General features: G+C 34.3%; 1 long non-coding RNA gene across 3 annotated transcripts in view; it reads right to left on the bottom strand.

Annotated features, from left to right (window-relative positions):
• Positions 1-11,582: 11,582 nt before the first annotated feature.
• LOC123620053 (uncharacterized) overlaps positions 11,583-23,952 on the bottom strand; it is a 173,193-nt gene continuing 160,823 nt past the window's right edge. For all 3 annotated transcript variants that reach the window (XR_012504102.1, XR_006728764.2, XR_012504103.1), the window contains one exon: positions 11,583-18,763. This is a non-coding gene — a long non-coding RNA (uncharacterized LOC123620053). The remainder of the gene's footprint in view (positions 18,764-23,952) is intronic.

Genomic DNA, 23,952 nt, shown 5'->3' with positions numbered 1-23,952 from the left:
ATTTTGGGTTATAATGGAGTAGCTGGACTTGTTCTCCAGTAGAAAGCAACTAGAACAGGTGTTCTACAACAGGCCATGCAGGACCGTGATCCCTGAGAGAAAGGGTACAAACCCAAATGAGCCCAATAACTGGCTCAGATGTCTGCCTATGGATGCCTTCTGGACTATGAGGAAGTAGGGAGACCCTGAGCAGGGCAAGCTAGTCTCCCTGATTAAAGAGACAGAGATCAGAGTTAAGGAAGACGAAGGCAGGAAGGATTCACAGCACAGAAAACCAGATAGGAGAGTGCTATGCAGAGAAAGAGTTCTAGAAATCCACATAGGTTCTTTGAGTCTTTGGCTGAGTATTGATTTGTGTTTGTATAGGGTGAAATTCCACAAGGCCAAGCAAAATATAACTACTAGAGGAAAAATAACTAACTGAGAGGTATAGGCTAACAATTTCTGTAACCAACACTGGGTTGATTAGGAGGTTTCAGTTCTGACCAGCCAAAAATGAAACAAACTGACTGAACATGTAGGGTACATAACAGAAACCCTAGTAGGGTCTAGCTTTAGTGGCAGAGCTAAACTAGCTTTAGAGTAAAGGCTATTGTAGACATCTTGGCCCCTGACAAAGCTTAAAAGCAAGCTTCAAAACTTCAAGCTTATCTACAACTAACTTAATTGCCTGTCAAAACAAACGTCAACACTCTTTAAAGGAAAAATAATAAAATCCAGAGACTCAAAAGTGTACTGGTCATAATGTTAGGATCTCATAAAATATGACTACACATGTTAAAAGTAGGAAAATGTTTCCTATGGACAGTGGAAATATCAGTCAATAGAAACAGATTCAGAAATATTAGAGATAAAGGAATTAGTAGACAAGGACTTTCAAAAGGATATTTTAAGTGGGGAAGCTATAGCTCAAGTGGTAGAGCACATGCTTAGTATGCACGAGGTCCTGGGTTCAATCCCCAGTATGTCTGTTAAAAAATAAATAAATAAACCTAGTTACCTTCTCCCTCAAAAAAAAAAAAAAAAAAAAAAAAAACTATTTTCCACATGCCTAAGTGTTTAAAGGAAAACTTGAACATAAGGAAGAAGTAAACAGAAGATTTAAAAAAAATACAATCGAATTTAGAGATAAATTAAAAGGAAAAATAGACATATCCACAATTATGTTTGGATATTTCAACCCTCTTCTTTCAGAAAGAAAATAAGGAAACACAAAAATTAGTAAGAAAATTGAAAAACATTACTAAAAATTGGCCTAATTGACATTTACAAATGTCATTATACACACCAATGTTGAAAAAAACATTCTTTTTAAGAGCACATGGACTATTCAGCAATATAGACTATACAGTATAATATAAAATAGGTATAAATAAATTTAAAAATTGCAATAATATGTTTTTGACTACATAAATCTATTCAAACTCAACTAAAGATCAAGAAATCCTAAAATATTTTGAAATTAAGCATTACACTTCAGAATAATCCGTAGGTCAAAAAAAAAAAAAAAAAAGAAACCATAAAAGAATCAGAAAATATTTTTAATTGAATTGTAGTGGAAGAAAGATAGTTATCAAAGTTCAAGGGGGGGTTTGGCTAAAGTGGTATTTACAGTAAATTTTATAGATTTAACTGTATATATTAGTAAAGAACAAATAAGTAAAATCAGCTATCTAAGCTTCAAACTTCAAAATCTGAAGAGAAAATTAAATTTGTAAGTAGACAAAGGCAAGTATCAAAGAATGGAAATTAAGGAAATTTAAAAATGGTGAATAAAAAAGGAAATCAATAAAACTAGACTCTGACTCTTTGAAAAATCAATGAGTTTAAAAATCTTTAGATAGAAGGATAGAGAAAATAAGAGAGAAACTTAAATTACCAATATAAGGAATGAAAAAATTATCCAACAGATCCTAGATATAGTTAAAAGATAATAAGGGACTATAATAAACAACTTTGTGCCAATAAATTCAATTTGACATGAACAAATTCCCTGAGAGACACTAATTTATAAACTGACAAAAATACAGTACATAAAAAAATCTGAATAGTCTTAGATCTATTAAAAGAATAAAATTTGCAATTAAAAATCTCCCCTCAAAGAAAATTCCAGGCTCTGATGGCTTTAGAGAAAATTCTACCAAAAATGTAATATAAAATATATTAATTTTACATAAATCCTCTGAGAATATAAAGGAGGCTGAAATGCTTCCAAAAATTATTTTATGAAGCCAGCATTCCCCTAAAGTCAAATCCAGCAGAGGCATAACAAAGAAAGAAAATTACCAAAATCCCTTATGAACATAATCATGAAACTTCCTAACAAAATATTAGCAAACTGATTCCAGCATTATATAAAAAGAGTAAAATGAAGTTTATCTCAGAAATGCAAGGATGGTTTGTTATCAAAAATCAATCAAAATAATTGACTATATTAGCAAAACAATCAAATAGCATGTGATCATCCTAATATATGCAGAAAAAATCATTTGATAAAATTCAACATCCATTCATATTAAAAATTCTTAGCAAACTAGGAATAAAAACAAAATTTCTCAACATGACAATGGCATCTACAACTAATACGTAATTAATGGTGAAAGAATGAACAATTCTCTCTTAAGATAGGAACGAGGTAAGGTTGTCCATCCTCACCAACACTATTCATACTATATCAGAGGTCCTGACCAGTGTAATAAGGTGAGGAATTTCGTTTTATGGACTTTATACTTTCATAAATTTAAAGTAAAAAAGTTATTAAAACATTCTAATCAATACAGTTTTAAAATAACAATCCAGAAACACTTCTTAAGTTTTACTTAATCAGACATGAATCTGACCTAAAATGCCCCTTCTTAAAAGTAAGACAAATTGCAAATTAACTCACATTTACTTAGTAAATAAGCTTTTGGGCCAGATGTCTCACTTTCTTGGCATTTGGACTCTCCAGTCCCTGTGTTGTTATTTTCCAACTTGCTTCTTTGTGTTAATGAAGCTATTTTAAGATAAGCCACTGGCGAACAGCTGTCTATTTCTTTCAGGATAGTGACAGGGGAAATAAACATTTCCCGTCCTTCCCCTCCTAACGCCAGGCCACATTCAGTAAGCTCTTTGGTTACTGTCACAGGTAGCAGACTGTTTTTCCCAATGGTAAGACTGCATTAATCCATCTGATAAAGGGCAGTTTGAGGAAGGTGAGCACAGCTCAGGGCTCTTTAATCTGTCAAGCCCTATTTTCTTTTACCCTTGAAATGTTCCAGAATCCTCTTTCCAATCTGTCATTGGCAAGTCTAGTATCCCACCCTAGAGTCTACATTAACTTTGAATAATATTATCGGCAGACATAAAGCCAATTTACAAAGAAGGTGGACTTCTTTAATTTTTTGTATTACTAGTATCTGAATTGTGTTATAAATTTGCCTTGCCTATCTCTGTTAACAGAAACTATATTCACATAAACACTATATTTCTAGGCTGTGGGTAAAAGAAAATAAAAATTTTTGGTAAATAAATGGAATGATGTTTAAATGATTTTCTATTTGGAAATAACATGGGCTATTTACAATAGGCCTTCAATTATTAGATAGCTTGCCAAGAATGTGGAAAATACTATTACGAAATGAATGATTCCTCCCAACGCAATTGGAAATCATAATTTGCCACTTGTATACGATCCACACACTATAATCTGCAGGCTTTAGTTACGTGAATTAGAATTATCCTTCTTTGAAGTCCTATGCTATAAAACCAAGAGAAATTTATGTGCAACTAATGTAATTGTTTCAGTGAATTATAAAATTTTAAATCTTCTCTAGATATTTCATGTTAGATAACTCTCTAGTAAGAATTTCATTCCACCACCCCTGGCAGCTTCTAAAACTCTGTATAATAGAATTAGCTACTCAGATGGGGACATGTTACTGGAAATGGCAGTATTTCTAACTTGTGCTTAGAAGACATTTACTAGTACAGCTAAGAACATGTTTCATTTTAACATAATTATTTCTTCCTCTCTATTCACAACTTTCATCCTCTGTATTCCAAACTATTAGAGATATAATTCTTATGGGCAACTCTTAATTACCTATGGAAATGAGCAAACATCTAAGAACATTTATATGTTAAAAGTGCTCTTGAAGAAGTTTTGGCCTATGTCAACCAATTGGTAAGCAGGTATGTTCAACAAGTACCACGCACCCAGCTCTCTGTTACTACAACTTGGTAGAACACAAGGAAATATAGACTCTGCCTTCAAAAATGTTTTCAGATATAAAGCAAGCATATACACATAAAGCAGGGAATAGTAAACTTCAGCTAATACGAAGCACAAAAAGTGATAATAGCTGTGTCTGTCTGGCTGTGGAAAGTATGAATATAATCAGAAGAGAAAATCTGGCAATTGCTACTTACCAGATCTTATTGTTAAGGACTTTCACCTTACTTAAATACTAACATCAAAATACAAAGTCTGTATTATGCTCACTAGCAAGATGGGGAACCTGAAGCTTAGAGAGGTTAATATAGATGCTTACCCAAGGCACATGTCTAGAATTGCCAATGCTAGATTCAATCCAGTTCTAGATTACAATGGAGACTTATTGGTACTGATCCTTTAAAGACATTTAGCCAAATAAAAGGCTAATCCTGCTTCCCTGTGGATTTTCTTACCATTTTAGGAAAGAAATGCTAAATGTCAGATATAATTAGCCAGAGAGACCTACAGAGCTGTGCAGTCATGGGGTCCTTCTTATGCCCAGAAATTTAAGAAAAGATGCAAGATACAGTTAAGATGGAAAAGTCAGTAGGAAGAATAAAAAGATCTTATTCCCATCATAAGATGTTTAACAGCAAGTAGACTGTAATCAGATCCAGTGGCATAAAGACCATGAATTTATCCCATAAGTGTAAACTGCTCAAGTTTACAGAATGCTCAGAAGTTGTGATCAAAAGTACAATACTCTAACACTAAGGATTGCCATTGGGTTTCAGTTTCTGGCCAAGATGTACTCTCTTTTTCTTCTATATCATAATTTATAATTTTTTCACAAGGTACTCTTTTAAGAATACTAGTGTATTTGTAAAGTTGATGCCCGCTTATCAATGTAATTTGTATAAATGGCTTTGATCGGGCTACAAATAATTTTGCCTTTTGAAATTGCAGAGTATGTTTAATTCTTTTTCTAAATGTATTTCTATAAATATCAGTTAGTATATAAAATTTCAATCAGCATGAATACATATATATTTATTTCATTAAAAACTGTCTCAGTGAGATATTAATGTTTCAGATTTCATAAACAGACTTATTACTTTTACTATTAACTTAAGGCTTTAAATCAGAAAGATTATTTGCATTGGAAGATATAAATTACTTTTTAAAAGATATACATGAGTCATTAGAAATCCATATTTTATGCACAGCTTCACCTTCCCCATTCTCCTTCCTCACATAAAAAGGAGAAATATATAATACTTAAAATAAAGGTCATAATGAGAAGTCAACCAAAGCAAAGACAATTGCTATCATTAGAAATAAAGTTTAAATCTTCATTTCAATCAGCTAGTTGAGAAAAAAGTGGTGGAAGTTTACTGAAATTTCTGAAGGTAAGAATATTCAAAAGTATTTCTAACATTATTTTCCAAATTTTACTCTTTGACAAAATTGTTCCTGGAGGCTGAACCCCAAAAGCAAGATTCTACCTCCAAATATGTATCACTCTTACTCAGCAAAGCAAGATACTTCATAAGATCACTAACATTTGTAAATCAATAACTGTCTCCCAGACTCTAAATGGACCATGTAGAAGTTCTGACATAAAATCAAAGAATTTATAAGAACATGAAAAATAAGAGATGAAATAAATGTCTTAGTAGCCAAGATTTTTCTTAAAATTTCTCAAAATATTCCAATTCTTTTTTCTTCCACACACTAATTATCTAAATGCCTACCATGACTATCCAAGAATATTGTTAGAATTTTTTCCAATAGTAATTTTTACTGTAGCATAATAATTTTACTGAGCAGTTATGATTTTGTTTTAATACGTAGCTTATTATGTACAATTTTCTAATCCCACTTATTTGTGCACCAGATTATAAATTCTGGAATTACTTCTCTTATCTCTAATCACTGTATAATAATAACACATTTTTAAATGACAGATTTCTTTGGTTTCTGTACTTATTAATGACCAGAAAAATTAGGATTGGCACATGAGGGAAAAAATATCAGTAGAGCTAAATAGTTGGCAATTAAATTCATATGTGATTCTCACATTCCACTGCTTGGGTTCCAGGCCCAGAATTATTCTTCAAGAGGGGCTTGCTCTTTGCCATCTCTGATAGTTTTACCCTCTCAACCCAAAAGTTATTGTCACTAAGTGTCAGTCTAAGTCTTTGGGTGAATAGTTTTGTTCAATTAAAGTTGGGGACATGAGTCATGGAATTGAAAGATCTTTTCCTAATCTGGAATTTGCAGGATTCCAGCATCAGGGCATCACTGAGAACTAAAGAAAAGTATTTGACAGCACACATGACTTAAGCTGAGAAAAATACTTCAGTTAATGAATTGAGATGGCTGGATAACTATGCTATAAATCAATCAAGAAGTCCAGATGACATTATAAACCACAAACACAATGCTCTTGTGGAGAAGTAATGCTATTGTGGTTTGCAAAAACATTATGAGCCTCTGAGAGATTTCAAGGATAGAAACCTATTCCTAGTCATCCAGTGCTATTTATAAAGGGGGTGGAGAGGAGTGTTTTTGTTGTTCTTATGGTTAAAAATTTCAACATAAGACAGCAGTTTAACAAAGCCACTTACAGAATCAAAAAGACCCCAAAACTTCTTATAAATAGCTGTGTTGTGCATGCCTGGAGGCTATTTGAATATTATGGCAATGGGCCTACAAGTTGTCAGGTTAGTTTTACTATAATTTCATTCAGCGACTCTAACATGTTATCCCCTGTCACAGAGGAACAACCACCCACTGAAAATGATATGGTTGATCACACTGGATAGCTACACTAAACTATATATTTCTCCAAATGACAGCAAAGCAAATTAGGAAGAAACTTGTCTACTGTCACACAGTGACCCTTTTGTTTTGTTCTATACATAATTTCCCCCTCTCAAACTTTTCTGTTTAAATGACAACTTTCTATATTTTGCTTTGTCCTAGAATAAGGCTATTCCTTAATTCCTTCATGTTTTTGTGCAATTCAATTAGCAGGATAAAGGAAAAAAATGTGAATTTATTTATTTTTACATACTCTACTTTTTTCTAGAAAGAATATCAAGAAGCTTCCATGAATTCATAAAATTATATAAGATTGAATAAATTAAATAGGAGATAAGAAATACAATAGAAGAGACAAAAGGATAAGGCTAAAAATGTTCCCTTTCTTGTTATGGTCAGGTCACAAACTTGGCTTTAAATTGATATTCAGTCAATGAGAAGAGATAAAAGTGAAGAACGGGTTCTCAGAATTCATAACATAAATACAAACCACTTATGAAAAATAGTAATAGCAAATATGCAGTATAGTCATCGTAAATGCCAGGTGTTATTCTAAGAATTATACACATACCAATTCATTTAATCCTCATAATAACTCTATTAGGTAGGCATTAAACTTTATCCCCATTGTACAGATGAAGAAATCGAGGCCAAGGAGATTAAGCAACTTGTCCAAGCTCACATAGCTTGTAAGTAATGACACTGTGATATTAACATATGCAGTGTTTTCAAAACCCCTGTTCCTAATTGTTCTGTCGCACTGCCTTCAGAAAATTACAAATATTCTTATGGGGGAAAAATGTGTTCTGATCCTCATTATGATGCTATGTGGTAATATCCTGATAGTAGACTCCACAATAATTTGAAAGATACGTTCCTCAAATAGACACACATATCACACCAAACAGCTTTTTAGTGAAATCACTTCTGTCAAAGACCAAGTCTTGTCAGTGTAGGGAGAGGCCACTTTCAACTATGATACAGTGGAAAGCCACGTGGACGTGGCAGTATTTGCATCAACTTAAAAGATAAAAAGGTTCTAGAGGTAGAAAGTATAGGAAATATGGAAATTGGTTTTGGACAGTATTTTTTAAACAGACACTAACACTTGAATGCAATGGAGTCAAAATTATTAGGAAACTGGGACTGTACACTCAATCAATCATGTTTCAGTTCACAAACTAGTAACAAATTACTTATACACCCTGGCAAAGGTTTGATTGGCAGGATTCCCAGGCATGTCTGTGGCCATTATAAAAATATAGATTCCCAGGCTCTGCCAAACCTACTAAGTCCAAATTCCTCAGTGAAAGCTGTGAATTCAAAAGACTCAAATAATGTTCCCAAGTCAAAGAACTGGACTTGGGGGTTTCAAATCGCAATAAAATTCATCAGGTCCATGTCACTTGCCACCAAAAGAACTTGAGAATCGGTCTACGACTGTTAAGATGTTTTAAAGCAGGAAATTATTTAATAAAGAAGTAATTCTCACTTAGGTCACCTTTTAGATGTCATACTCAGATTGGTATGGCTTTTCTGCTTCACTCTGGTTTTCAATGAGGAAGGATTTCATCACTTTTTCAAAGCACTAACTTGGAAAGAATATATACAATTAAACAAAAATTGGCCCACCCATGTTCATTCTGGTTTGAAAAAAAAATGTGTTGATGTGTTGGGTTTTCAAAGAGGCATATTTTACAAGTTATTTATAGTGAATGCCCATCTTCAAATAAATGTAATTGACACATATTTTGTATTAAATCTCAGATAAAGTAGTCTTATTAGTCTTTAGACTCATGGAATGGTCTAAAACTGAGAGGACGGACCATTTGTTTTATTGCTGGGAACTGGAATAGCTAATGGTCTGTAAAACAGCAAACGTAACGAATTTTATTCAGTTTGTCCACTAAATGTGTCTACTTGTTGGGTCTTCTCAAATAAATACTCTTAGCTGATTCCAGATTAGGTGCAGCAAGACACTCCCACACACTTGCATCTAGAGAACAAGTCTGCAGAGCTGCCTCTCCCTTTTCCTTCCCGCCTTGGGCTATGGTCTGAAACCAGATAACGTTTTCCGGTTTGTGTCCCCCAAAATGTTTAAGAAGAAAAAAAACTGATAACACATAAACACAAAAGTGAGCAAGCTCTTTAAATAGAGGAAGGACTTTGTGGGCTCATAAAAGTTGTAGAATCAGATTTTCCTTTTTTTTTGGATATTTTGGCCAGCCGCCCTTTGAGCAGTACTGCCCACTAGCTGGCTTTCTTAGAATGGAGCGATACGCTTGATTCAAAGCTGTTTTCCACTATCAACAGGTTTAAATGAAAACTTTTAATTGTGGGTATGATAAATAGTTCAGAAACTCATTTCTCACCAAAGAAAACCTTGAAAACAGAATAAGTAACCAGATAGATGAATGAATGGTGGGTGGATGGATGGATAGACAAAGAGGTAGATACAAATAAGCTCAGAACTAAATAAAAGTCCGCCTCTGTAATTCTACATTTAAAACCAAAAAGTTAATAGTAATATCCATGACTTAAATTTCAATACGTGTACTCAAAATTTTTAAGACTTTAACATTTATTATGCTCTTCCATGTTTATCATTTTTGTTTGTTTAACTGCTAGGTTCACTAATTACCCCTAAAAGAGTTTGTTAATCTACAAGAAAATAGAGGACCGAGTGATCTTGATTTATTTCAATGCTGTGGCTTCCTAGATTTACACTTATTACTTCCTTTAAAAATGAAACACAACAAGCTAGTATGTTGTGTTCATGTCTTTTTATTTTAACTTTCAGAAGGCTAGCAGCACCCTGCCAGGCCTATAGTCAGTGTTTTAAATAAACTTGTTAAATTAAACTAACTATTGGCCACACTGCACATAAATTGCAGTCATAAGAGGAACAATGTGTGAAAGCAACTTTGTAATGACCCCGTAGAGCTGGGCAGATGAAAGTCTGGGGCATAGCGTTTCACTGGCTTGATCCATCTGCCACCAGTCACTTGTGGGAAGAGGCTTCTGTTTCTTGTCAGCCAACAATAGGAAGCACAGTGGGATTTAGTAGCTGCTGAGGCACCAAAGGACAGGGCACAGCACACACCACTCATGTCAAGTCGCGGATGGGATCCCAACTGCCTTATCCTCCCCATCTGGCAAGTAAACATTCTCCGTGCTGTTTTGCCTCAGATAGTACCTCGCTTACTAAGTCAGGGAAGAATGCACTCATTTAGTACGGAGCTTAGTAATCCTAGTTAGGAGAATAAAAATACATATGATTTATATTTTAACTCAGAGAGGCTCTCTATAAATTGAGAAAATCAATTATTTGGCTTGCTCAGATTTTTCCTTAGCCACCTCTGAATTATTATGTGATATAGTCAGGCAAAGTGGGATTTTAAATAATTTTACCAAAACACTATTTCAGTTTTCAACTTCACATCCTGTATGTTAACATAGCCAAAGTGAAAGATGAAAGGCAGTCCCCTCAGTTAAACTACAAATGGTTTTATTTCTTTCAAAAAAAAAAAAAAAAAGAAAGAAAAGGTGGAATACTCATGATTTGCCATTTGATTCAGCACAAGGGGCCTGCCAAAATGGGAAATATTTGTATACAGTCAATGATCATGTAATTTGAAGGTATGAGGCTATATTAACAGTGTTTCTTTTGTTAAAAAAGCTTCAAAGCAGTCCCTTTGTTCAATAGGTCACAAACTCTTTTCTGATTTAAAGGGGGAAGAGACCAACATAATTTGATGTGCAAACATAGAATGCAATATTAATCTAAAATTGAAGAAAAAGTAATCCGTAATGTTCCAACAAGTAGAACTGTGGCAATAGTATGTCATTAGTAAACAAAGTTAGTAGCCATACTAAGACAAAGAGGAAGGCCCACCCCCAAGTCAGTGCATCTGAGGGAGAGAAAGATACTACTTAATGACTTCGGTATGCACTAGAGATCTTCCAGGAGACAGCAAGTTTGATTTTCTTCCATGCCCCAGTTCTTTGAATATCAAGGCCTCACTTTTGAGGAAACAAGTGAGAAAAATAGGGAAATAAATATAAAAGTGTTTTATTACTGTTGTTTTTGTTTCTTTGGGTTTTTTTGCTTATTATATTCATCTGTAAAGTTTTTAATGGATGTTTGTTATTAGTCAATGGAGTGAGGCACTAAAAATTTCCCTTTATATGGGGTAATACAGGCTATTAGCTTTGTGAGACATCTGCTAACAAAAAGCCAAGTGTGTATTTAGTTAAGAATAAAGAGAAAAGAAGGCCTGATGGTGCTGTCAGAATCAGGCAACTTCAGTCACCTAGAAACAATGGACTTGATTATTTCTTCGGTCTATAATTCTGCATGCTCAGATGGTCATCCAGCCAAGGAGAAAGGGTTCTTATGAAATCTATACAGTACTGGGTCTTATAATGGATGGGGTAATTCTCTTTTCTGAATGTCCTGTCTTCTCTGGGTAAATCTTGACAAATTAGCAGGTAGCTACAGAAAGAGGGTTACATGGGGCACATGTTCTAGACAGAGACAGTTACAGGGTGACCTCATGGGCCCCTATGCCTCAGCTCCCTTCCCATCCCTACCCCACCCACAAGTCTGCCTCTGGCCCTCAGCAGCTCTCGCCTAAACTCCTGCGTATCCTCTGCTTGGTGTCTATTTTCTCATCCAATATTTGAACAGCAGAGCTATATTTTTAATGAAACACAACAAGGGTTCATAAATAAAACAAAAGGGATATTTTATAAACATAATGTTACAAAAGGTTCAGATTTACACATGACCACATCAGTCAATGAGAATGGCTATCAGTGGCAGTTACAGCCTCAACATCTAGCATATTTCTATGTTTTATCTTGGTTACACAGTATCAAAAAAATTCTGAATCACACAGACCTATTGTTCAGTTAAATAGAGTCAAAACTTAAAAGAACATTTGAAAGTAAAATCTGTGTCTAAGTCATATTGCAAGGTTTACAAATTCACATTTCTCTAGTAAGTATCCAATTTAGAGAGAGTGGATGAATAGATTCTTTGATTGGGTAAATATTTACCATTAGGCAGGAAATAAATTTTAAATATCTGTAACACTATGAAATAGTTAATGATATATTTTTAAAATTTCAGATACTTAGTATTTATCTGTCAAATATCCATTCAATGTCTTGAAATAGTCATTTTTATTTTGTTTTAATGTTAGGTTCTTATTTTCATTTTCATTTCTGATACTTTATTTGCAGCTATAAGCAAAGCTTTGCCAAATTAAATCAGTTCAGCTCTTTAAAGGTATTGGTAAGGTATACAAAGCAATGCAACCCTTGTTTAAGGAATAATTACCCAAAGGATTTACTTTATCAGAAAACAAACAAAAAAGGTACTATTCTTCTGTCTCACTTGAAATACTTGATTCAGTACCTTGCCTAAAAGCATTGACCAAATTAGCATGGAAAAGGAAGTTTCTGGAATTTACTGTCAGTATGATTATAGGAAACTGAAAAATTCACAATTTAAGTTTGTGTCTAATAAAGAATTTATATGGACTTATCCAATACTATTAAGAGCAGCACAAGTACTTATATGTATATAAATAAACATACTGTAAAAAACATTAAGCTGTTCAGTGAATGATGAGAAGAAGATAAGAGCCTTAATTTTATGCTCTGAACGTTTTCTTTCAAAATGACATTGTAACTGCAGGGGCTATAATAACATTTACCAATTTCACAACATAAAATATATCATGGATTTAGGTAATTTTTACTACGTAAAAGGTGAATCCCAATGAATTACTAGCATTTACTTTCTTGTCATCCAGGAATTTGCTGTGAGAATTGTCGACACTTTTTTTTTTTTTTTTTTTTTTTAGGAAGCAGCATAGTATAATGTTTAAGAGAAAGTACAAAGCCAACCATCTCACCCCAAGCCTGGCTCACTAGCTTTGTGGCCTTAGATGGTTGTTTAACAATTCTGTGCCTCAGTCTCCTCTTCTATAAAGTAGAGAAAATGATAGTACCCACTTACAGGATTATTGTAAGAATGGCTTGGATTTAATCCCATATAGGCACATCCTTGACATTTATAGGATCTGGAACGTGAAGGAACACGAAGAATACCATAATTCTAAATATTTAAAGGTATTGAAAATGACAGTAAACAAAATATGCTCTATCTCTTATTTTGCAAATATATGCTCATAAGGATGTGGATGGCCACCAGTTTGAACTTAGAATTCCGGGCCCCTCAGAGTCTTGCTCTGACACACGGAGGCGTGAGAACAACTGGCTCCCAGTCTGCAGGCTGGCCTCCTTCTCCTGCCATCGCTGGCTCATTCCACACCCTGAGGGGCTCTCCATGGGTGCGTGGGGTCTCCTCAGCTGCATGTCAAAGCTCCATAGACACCCACTAGTCACACCTGGGCCACCCTTCAGTCCTAGGGTTGTATACACCACAGTATAGAACTACTTTGGGAGGATGATCCAGGTAAGAGCCCCCAGCAGGTCCTGGGAGTAAGCTTGAGGGCAGGGAATTCCAGGAACCATGACTTATAAAGGACAGCCTGAACCAGAGCTGTGGGCTTCAGTGGGGCTTGTCTCTTTGATTCCAAGGACTCAAATGCTTCGTGGAGAGGGATGTAGCCACAGAAGGACAAAAATAGGACCCTCTAAAGCATGGGATCCAGGGCAGGGGCCCCTCTTGCCCAGAACTAAAGGTATTGTGAAGTGTGACTCACATCATAGCCTAGGGCACTTTTTTTTTTTTAAAAAAAAGGAGCTCTTGCCATTATGTGCTATTCTATTTTCAAGTCATTTTTCACTAGTTATGAAATTAGTTTGTGCTATAACTTATCATATTTTATTCATCCTAATCACTCTCATCACAGCCGTCATCAAATGCCATCTTTAATTTTTTGTTTATAACCAAAAATCCACTTCTGGTTTCAAAGGTAATTATTTCACCTCTCCTATGAAAAAGTTGTTGATAAAAGCTAGATCAAAAAAGAATCCACTGAAAATATTCAGTAACATTGTCGAATATGAAATAATAAAATATAAAAACAGTCAAGTGTTAAAAAAAAGAGCATCAAAACTTAATCTAAATGCAAAGGGAACTATAATATTATATTATCTCCACCCTAGGCATCGTGCATTCACTTATTACAGCCCAACTATGATTAAAGACGCTGAGGACCTGCACCCAGCTGCTCTGCCGGCACCTTGTCATGTGTGTCATTCCCGAAGCCTGGGTCTAGAAACAGTAGTTTGACTCAAATACTGTCACAGGGCTGGATGGGTCACACCATGAACGAACATCCACAATGAAAGCAAAGGCTGAATGCAAAATCAAAATCAGAGCAAGAAATGCCTGATCAAATATATTTTTTAAAGCACTTTAAATAAACGTTCAAAAGCAGTCAGCTGTTCTCAGCTCAGCATACAAGTGAGTTAACCCAGCAGCACCTCTTAATACGATGAAGTCTCCAATATTCAAAATTCTTTACTACGTGCGTTTTTTTCATAAGAAAAACATTTCCCATTTTACTATCAAGGTGGTAGCAGACAGGCCCAGGGGCACTGGCTCATGTCTTTCCCTGGAACCCATCACGGAAAGGCAGTGGCTTAATATCAGCAACACAGTCCTCCCCAGAGGCCTGGCAGGGCTCTGACAGGCCCAGTTGTCTCTGTGATGAGACATTTTGGTGCTTCCTCACTCAGTAATGGCTCGTGTAAGGGGACCTGCAGTTGACTCCACGTACTGAGAATTCCTGATGGAGATATGAACACTAACCAGGCTTTATTACAGCAAGATGCTTTGAACCTTTCTGCTCCTAACCTTCTTTCTATCTTGAAGTGGTGAAGGTAACTACTTATTCCACTGATCAGCATATTAATTATAGTTTTAAAATGTTAAATTATTTTTTAAAAACCTCATTTGGGTTAAATGTTTGAAGATTGCGCTTAGCATCTCCAATGAACTCTTTGGTTCCAAGGAACAGTTAAAACATAGGCTCTTGCCCATTCTCCACTCTGTTACCAGGGTGACCATGAATTAGACATCCCTGCTTAAAAATTTAGCTTGAAAATACAGTCCAAACTACTTAAAGGAAATAGATTTTGAATCCATGTCTATTCTGTCTCTCTAAATCTATATATCTACTACCCCTGCAGTAAACTCTGTTCTTTCCTTAAGCAGACTGCTTGTAATGGACTCACCTTCCTATGATAGAATGTTCTATGCTGAGGACATTCTATCTTGATTAGGCTCAGCATTGGTTGGATGAGAAAAGGGTGGAACTCAAGTCTAAGCGATTATCAGGCCCTAACATGACTCAGGAGAAAGATAATCATACTTTTGGAAAGGAGATCTCAGTCAACACAAATAGAGACACCACTACCTGGAATGATCTGATTGGTCAGATCAGGGAATGTAAAAACTGAGATTCTGCATGATGATGGGAGGCCTTGCAGGCTTGTGTTTCTGATGTTAACTGAGGCGAAGAAGAAATAAAAGACATACTGTGATTTATTTTTAGGGCAAAGCGGCTATTTGATTCCCATTGTGCATTATTTATTGAATTTTGTTCCTCACTGCAGATCAAGTGGTGAGACTGGTGGTGTCATGGGTTGGGGAAAGATGGAGAGGCTGGCAGTCTTACCTGCAGCATATAGCTCCATAAGTCTTCCTTAAAAAATGTTTTTTTTTTCCAGCTGTTCCATGCCTATAAACTACTCTCATACACAGGTAATCACTATCAGCAGAACATTGAAGCTGGTTTATTTTGATGATTCTATGAAATGGATGTGAATGTGCTGAGAAAAACAGACTCTTTACCTTCTAGAATGCATCTATAATTCAATTGACTACATCTTACTAATTTGCTCAAAAAAATCTAGTTGATCTTGTTATTTTCTTTCCAGCTATGGGAAAAATTCATAAAACATGCCTTGCTCAATCAAGAAAATCTGTAGAGATTCATAAGAATGAGTCCTCTGAGAATCTGAAGTCAGTTATACTATAATATGATAAATATCATCATAGGGCCCATCTCATATGATTATTGGATTACCTAAAATACTGCATATGTAGAGTACCTACTGATGGTTCAATTTTTTATAATTATGCTTATTTTTATTTTAGCAAGTTTATTAAAATTTGTTCCAAGTCTTGATTCCTGTCTAAATTACATGGTATTAATTAATAAATACTCAAAACAAAATAAGTGTAATATTTAAGAATTGACATATGAATTCCTCTTAGGAAAGAATTTATTCTTGATAAACTCTGGATTAAGGAAGATAAGACCCAGGGGGGACATGTAACTCCCCTCCTTAACTTATTCATTCCTTCATCATTCCGAGTGCTTACTATTAGGCACTGAAATTATAGGAACAAACAAAACAAAGTCACTGCTTGCATAAGGCTAATGTTCTACTAGGGGAGACACAGGGAAACAGACACACAGATACATAATTTCAAAGAGTGGTTAAGTTTCATGAAGCAAATAAAACAGGGCAACAAGACAGAATTACTAGGCAGGTTAGGGGGCTTAGGATGGATAGGATGGTCACAGAAGGCATCTTTGAAGAGGTGACATTTAAATCAAGACCCAAATGAGGCAAGGCAGCAGGTAAAGAGAACTCAAAGCAGAGGGAAGAACAAGTGCAAAGGATCTGGTTTGGGAACAGACTGCAAGTTGGCAGGGCACCAGGAAGGTAGGTTGGCCAAAACTTAAGGCATGAACAGCTTTGGATTTGATTGATTGATTGATTGATTGATTGATTGATTGATTTAAATTAATCTATGTACTATTAATTAATTTTAAATGACTTTTATTTAAATTGAATTTAATTAAACAATACTGAAGTATAAAAATAAAAGGAACAGTCATTCTCACTCACCCAGTTCATATCCCTAAAAGGAACTGCTATTATAACTGGGGGGTATTCTTCCAGTTCATAATATGTTTATTTACTTCCAAAATTGGAAACATCACACAGATGCAGCATATATATGTAATGGAATGCAACTCACCCATAAGAAAGGAGGATATTTTGCCATTTGCAGCCCTTCATTCATTTTTTTTTCCCACTTCAAAAACCAGAATTTTATAACTGGCATAAACATTTCCATTGCATCAAAAATACTTAGAAATAAACTTAACCAAGGAGGTTACCTATACGCTGAAAACTGTAAAACACTGATGAAGGAAAATGAAGATGATACAAACAAGTGGAAAGATATCTTGGGCTCTTGGATTGGAAGAATCAACATTATCAAAATGGTTGTATTACCCAAAGCAATCCACAGATCCAATACAACCCCTGTCAAAGTACTCACAACATTTTTCACAGAACAAGAACAAACAATTTCAAAATTTATATGGAACCATAAAAGACCCTGCACTGTCAAAGCAATATTTTGTAGGTCTTTTTTTTTTTTTTTTTTTTTACTCTTTCCTCTTTTTGTTCTCTTTTCTTATGGGTTGATGACTAAAGTTCCTTTAACATTTGTTGTAAAGCTGGTTTGGTGGTGCTGAATTCTTTTAGCTTTTGTTTATCTTTGAAGCTTTTGACTTCTCCATCAAATCTGAATGAGAGCCTTGCTGGATAGAGTATTCTTGGTTGTAGGTTTTTTCCTTTTATCACTTTAAATATATCTTGCCACTCCCTTCTGGCCTGTAGCGTTTCTACTGAAAAATCAGCTGATTTTCATTCATTTTAAATGACTGCTCAATATCACACTGTATGGAATATCCTTATTGATTTAATTAGGCTCTTATATAAGGAAACTTGGTTTCAATTTTTGCTATTACAAACAATACTATTATCTAAATCTTTGGGTGTATATATAAATTCATGAGTTTTTCCAAAGCACACTTCCAGAGGGGCTGACGGACTGATGGAAATGCCCATCAGGAAGGATGGCTGAAGGACTCAGGGTGGCCTTATACTAAATGTAGGCATTCTTCCTGTGGCAGTGTAAATGCTTCTGCCCTCTTAATCCCTCCTTGTCCCAATCTTCCAAAAAGTTCTCTACACTCATTAATGTTTCATTTGCACGGGCTACGTTATTGTTTTGTGAGGAAAAAAAGAATTCAGAGTGTAAATCTGGAATGATTTGGTGGATAAAAGAGACAAGAAACACAGAAACCCAGAGACAGGCTGGAGGAAGAGTAACCATTAAGCACTGAGGCTACCTGGATTTCACTGACGTTTTGAGAACTGTTTCCTCCTTCCACAAGGTGGGTATCAAGATTCAAGGCAATCTTATCTAGATCTCAAGGAAGACAAGGTGGCCCCAGCTGACATCTGGGTTACATATTTAATGCCCAAACATCCAAGGAGGGGGAAAATCAGTCAAGCTAACTCTTTTGATTTCATGTAAACAAAATAACCAATTGATGGACTGATTGCTTCACTTGTTTTGGATTTCTATATACATAGCCACATGCCAGTGATCAAAAATAAATCATCATTTTCAAATTCAGAACAATGTACAGAACCATGCTATATTGTTCACAACAATCTATGTCATAAAGAACAATGTATCTACTAAAGTCATTCTCACTTCTCATTTTTGCAAGGTACCAAAAACATTAATTATAGCCAAGTAATGAATAATTATTACTTACCCAGAATGCAAACAGCCTCGTTCATAATTGTGACTTCTTTGCCTTTCTTCCTTCTATCAGTAGTGTGGCACTTTACTATTCATGGTTATTTTCACAATAGGGTAGACTGAGAAAAAAGAATAGAAATCAGTATTAATATTTTTAACTGCCCTACTAAGTGTTTAAGGGCAATACCAATATTTTTATTAAATAAGTTAGAGATTTCCATATATTTAATTCATGTTTTCATTTAATTTTTTAAAAACAAATACTGTTTCAGCTATCAGAAATGAGCCAATTACTATCCATTCCCCTAAATTAAAAATTTAGAAAGACATTGAGTAGCATCTACTTGTACCTGTGTATGAAAATCATTATATATCCATTGTGGAAAATACAAGTATATATTAAAAAACTGAATGATTTGCTCTGCTTGCTTGTAGTTTCTATATTTCTATATTATTTTGGAAAATTGGAACTTAATAAATTACGCAGATGTTAAGCTAAAATGTGGATTATCAAAATAAATTAGAAAATCTACTCCAGTAAAGATCCTTTAATAATTATTATAAATCTAGAATTATATAGCTATAGGCCTATCAAAAATCAGAAAAAAGACTCATATTCATCTTGATTTTTTCTAATTCCCATGGCTTCAATTATCATCTGTTCAAAATGTATATCTAGACTAGATTCCTCTTCTGAATTGCAAATCTGCATCTCCAGCTGTCTGCTAGAAATACCCACTTAGGGTTTCCAGGCACACCTCAAAGTCAGCAAGTTCAAACTACCTAAGAAAGTTTTTCCACCTAAAGTTGATTTTGCCTTCACAGTTTCTCATCTTAGTTAAGGGCAGCACCATCTAGGCATCCAATTGATCAAGAAAAATTCCTTCTCACCTTTTCTCTCACTCTTCATATCCAATTACTAGGTCTTGTTTAATTTGCCTCCTAAATATTTCTTGGCTCGTTTTAGTTCTTTCCATCCTCACTGTTTCTAGGCTAAGATCACTACTTCCCTCACCTGAGTGACACAGTCCACCTGAATGGGGCCCCTCGAATTGTAGAGTAGACAATGTTTGCAGCCCTTCTAACCTAATCTTTTATCACCTTCCTCTCAAACTGTACCCTGTAACTTATTAAATATCTTTTAAGTCCTTAAACATTTCATGCTCTCTTACTTTGGAGCCTCCAGACGAGCTGTGCCCTTTGCCTAGTGTATATAGCATAGATATATATGTAGCATATGTATGTATTATGTATATGTTTGCATATGCTATATATATTTATATACACACACTTATATATAGTTTGCTCTGAGAAACTCTTTATCATCACACCTATGATCCAATTTGGAAAATTGGAACTTAATAAATTCTACCACATTTCACTATAAATCTATGCATTATTTCCTTTTTCTTTCATAAAATACTCCAACATTCACAGCTCTACCACCACGGCTGGGTTGGGAGTCCCACCAATATAATCGCAAAATATCTGTTACTTTCTAATCAGAGCACTTATTACTTTTATTATAATTACTCATTTGGCTGAGTATGCCCTCTGAGGGCATTAAGGATGTGTATTTTTTTTTTATCACTGTGTCTTCGATATTTAGCACAACTACCAGGGTAGACACAGGAAATATTTCCTAAATGGAAGAATTAATGAATCAATACATACATGTTAATATTTCAAGCAAAAATATAATAAGGCAAAGATCATGACCTTATTCAACCCAAGAATTATGGTGAAGTAGGAGATATTTGTAGATAGGGTTAATGTCTTTATCTTTATTCCATCTGTAAGGTAAATTGTAGTGCTTATTCTTTGTCTCCAAAAGCTGAGGGTTACTAACACTGCCTCTCTAAGTAGAAATGCTCCAGGAAAGGCTGGGGTCCATGACGTGCCATTTCCTGATTTCGCCATGTCTGGACACGACAGCTCAGTTCTAGATGAACGCAGCCAGACAACTCCCAAGGCTGTAAATAAAATCTCAAGTTGCCAGAATATTCTTTTCAAAACAATAATTATTAGCACAACAAAATCACGCAAATAAGAAATGGAAAGGGCATGACAGGTCATCTAATCTCTCCTGTGAGAATTCTCTCTTAGATGTTGGCCTCAATACTCTTCAGGGTGAACTTTAAGTACAACCAGTGATGTAAACCCACCGTTGTCCTCGGAAGGCTGTTGTGTAAACCAAAAGTTTTCATTGCTTCTACTTGGATAAAATGCTTTTAAATCTGCCTTTTCCTCAATGTGCGCATTTTACTCTAGTTTTCTTGTGCCTCTATCTTTTCAGGTTTTATAAATAAAAATAAGTGGTGATATAATCTTGGAGTAGTAGTTTTCATTCAACTTAGAGTTCAGTTACAAGCAGCAAATGTACTCTTTCCATTTAAAGGTAAACCCAATGGGGACAATAATGGTTTTCTTTTCTGTTAAACATGTTTTTATTTCATTCTGTTGATGTTTAAAAATTGAAAGGGGTACATAAGAATTTGTCAGCAGGTTAAATCTTCAAGAGAATCTTCAGGCTCATTTGCTGTGATGCAAAAAATTGCAATGGGATACTGTTTATATGAGCTGTTGGCCAGAACTGGGAAATGTTTAGGTTATACAGAATGCTATGAAAGTTATTTTTATTTAACATTTTAATCTTATTTTTGCTTGAGAATTTTGCTGGTATCATCTCAATACATTACTCTTTCATGTAATTAAACATACCTTTGTTTAATGTATAAGACAATATGACTTTTCATCGGCAATATTTCCCAAATATTAGTCTTCTGGGTACCTGAATGTTGACCCTATCTTATACTATTTTACCATTTTCCAGTGAATATTTTTCTTGAGATGGCATACTTGTTTCAACTTAAATATATTTTAAATTATGTTTATGCCATTTAATCACTTGCTTTTTTCTAATACATATAAATGCATACAATTTAAAATATTATTGGATAACTTCTAAAATTATCTTCTAGCTCACGTTTTGGAAAAGCCATTCTACCACATTTCCTTATCAATCTATACATAATTTCCTTTTCTTTCATAAATGACTCTAACTTTCACAGCTATTTTTTTCTTTTTATTATTGATGTATAGCCAGTTTATAATATTGTGCCAATTTCTGGTGCACATGTTTCAGTCATACATGTACATACATATATTAGTTTTCATATTCTTTTTCAATATTGGTTACTACAAGATATTGAATATAGTTCCCTGTGCTATACAGTATGAACTTGTTTAGCTATTTTATATTTAGTAGCTAGTATCTGTAAATCTCAAACTCCCAATTTACCCCTTCACACCCCCTATCATATCTCGTAAACATAAGTTTGTTTTCTATATCTGTGAGTCTGTTTCTATTCTGTAAATAAGTTGAATCAGAGTCCCCTCCAATTATGTGCCCAGGAGTGGGATTGCTGGATCATATGGTAAATCTCTTTTTAAATTTTTAAAGAATCTCCATACTGTTTTCCATAATGGCTGCACCAAACTACATTCCCACCAACACTGTAGGAGGGTTTCCTTTTCTCCACACCCTCTCCAGCCTTTATCATTTGTGGACTTTTTAATGATGGACATTCTGACTGGTTATTTTCTGATAGTCTACTAGCAGTTAAAAACCTGTATCGTATATATTATATTTTAAATTTGTCATTTTGTTCTTTTGTTACTACAAAAACCCATTTAATTTAAACAAATATAGAGAAACCACAAGCATGATTTATAAAAATTAAATGATTAATTTTTTTCTTTCATATGTTTCTAATAGAGGTGCTACTGAACTTCAATAAGCAGGTATAATATATAATAAAACCTAAAGTATTTTAAACATTCTGTTCTATTGACACTAGTTATTGCCTAAATATTAAGCACTCATACTTTTTTACATAATAAACATTTTTAAAAGTCAACTTAAGTCAAACATAAATTCTAAATTAGATACTGGTTTATATGAACTCATATTTAGGTCTGATTGTTTTCTTTGGTTACTATATTGGGTACCTCTGAAAACACTTCTACTTCAAAATTACTGAGGAAAAATAGTTTTAACAACCAATAAATAGAAGCTTACGGAACTTTGACCATTGTGAAAACCTGCTTCAGTTATCCTCCAAGTGGATACATTGCCATCTCTTATTTTTGTTTATGATCTTTTAGCCAGTTCCCAGTTCCATGTAACTCTGTTCTCATCCAAAGCAATTATAATTAATTTGCAAGTAAAAGTTCATGATCCACTGTTTCAAATGCTTCACTGGAGCCTAAATACATGACGTCGATTCCATCCTCTTCATCCAGTTAGTTCTGTAACTCTGTCAAACAAGCCTATCATCATGGTCTGGCATGATTTGTTCATTACGGACCATGCTGCTCAAGGTTCCATTGTCTTCTAACTGTTTACAGATTGTCCTTCAATTTTTTCTTCCTTACTTCACTCCATATTGATCTATTGCTTAGTTGTGTGTAAACATTTGATTTATTTCGGCATGTTTACAAAGGAGAAAATCTGAAGGAAAGTAACTTGTAGAATCACTTTAATAGCTTTCTGCAAATTACACAGCATTTAAATGAGATGCATTGCGATCTTGGGTCTTGTTTTATATTTCCTTAACTTTACATAAAATCCTTTTCATGAGAATTAATAAGGATTTCTGCATTATTAATTTGTGGGTCCTTGTATTTTCAAAGGACAATGAAACTAGGCTAATGAGAGAAGAATGTTTTGGCTCAGAGGGTTCATACAGTAAAGCAATATGTTCCATCATGACTCAGATAGAAAATGAGCTAATTGTAGGACAGAGTGGAGTAAATTAAAGAGGATCTAAGAAAGTCTACATAAGGGAGAAAATTAATTTATAACATTTATTTATAATATATAATTACAAATATTTGACTTTTTATAAGTATTTGAATGGCTGTGATATAAAACTGATTGTAAAAGTAAAAAAAAAAATCATAACCTTTAATATTCCTGATGCCTCAACAGCCCATTCATGGCAATTATTGGTAAGATCTGTAATAAGCAATAGTTTTAATGATATCAATTACCACTTGTATTGGCTCCAATTTCTATAATAGTTAAATTGTTTCATTACACATGAATAAGCTTAAAGTGTAGAAAAGTCTGCTCCTTTAATGTTTCTCCTGGAAATCTGCTGATATTTGCTGATTGTATAGCAGTGTCTTTTTCTTAAAAAAAAAAAAAGAAATTCACAATATAGCAATTGCTTTCAACCTTCAAAATTATTAAAGTCTGAGAAATTAAGGATTTCTAAATTATATTTCCTTTCTGTTCAGGGTA

Source organism: Camelus bactrianus, chromosome 3, assembly GCF_048773025.1.
Source record: "Camelus bactrianus isolate YW-2024 breed Bactrian camel chromosome 3, ASM4877302v1, whole genome shotgun sequence".
NCBI classification, from domain to species: domain Eukaryota; kingdom Metazoa; phylum Chordata; class Mammalia; order Artiodactyla; family Camelidae; genus Camelus; species Camelus bactrianus.
Note: the sequence above shows the minus strand (reverse complement) of the source record. Positions and strands in the feature narration are given on the sequence as shown.